This window comes from Schistocerca serialis, chromosome 8 (genome assembly GCF_023864345.2).
Source record: "Schistocerca serialis cubense isolate TAMUIC-IGC-003099 chromosome 8, iqSchSeri2.2, whole genome shotgun sequence".
Taxonomy (NCBI): domain Eukaryota; kingdom Metazoa; phylum Arthropoda; class Insecta; order Orthoptera; family Acrididae; genus Schistocerca; species Schistocerca serialis.
In genome coordinates this window covers 84,043,354-84,043,988 of record NC_064645.1, presented here as the reverse complement: position 1 = coordinate 84,043,988, position 635 = coordinate 84,043,354, and positions in this window count along the sequence as shown.

Below are 635 nucleotides of genomic sequence, written 5' to 3'. Positions count from 1 at the left end.
TTACAGACATGTCGTCACGGCTACAGGTTTTTCTTGCGATCGAGTTGTGAGACATTGCTGCAAAACTTACTCGTGGACACGGTCTGGTCATGTCTAATGTGCTGTTTGTTATCGTTACAGCAATGTTCCGCCGCATGAAGAAGTTTTTCTCCCGGTGTTTGGGAGGGGAGAAAGACGAGGGTCTGCGACTGGAGAACAACTTGGTCGCTGTTCGGGGTACTGTAAAGGTGAGCCACGTTATATTGCAGTGACATAGCACGCAAAGCAGTAAAGTCTGAGAGCTAACTGATTGTACGTAACGTGGTCAGTTGATATTACAGACTGTCACGATTTACTGTAAATGAATATTTTTTTGCTATAAACATCCCATGTGACACGTCATTGTAAATAACACGTCTTAGATAGGCATCTCTGCACGAGTGATGATTGTGACGATTATATAAAATACCACCTAACTACCTAACTCCGTCCAATCATTCCTCTGAAGTTCCATAGGTACCGATCGACCGCCTCGTCATCGTCAGACAATAGACGTCACTGTATGGAGGAGCATGTGGTTAGCATACTGCTCTTCTGGATCGTGATCAGATACAAAGTACCGGCGGCAATGAATGTCACTGATGGATGGATGGATT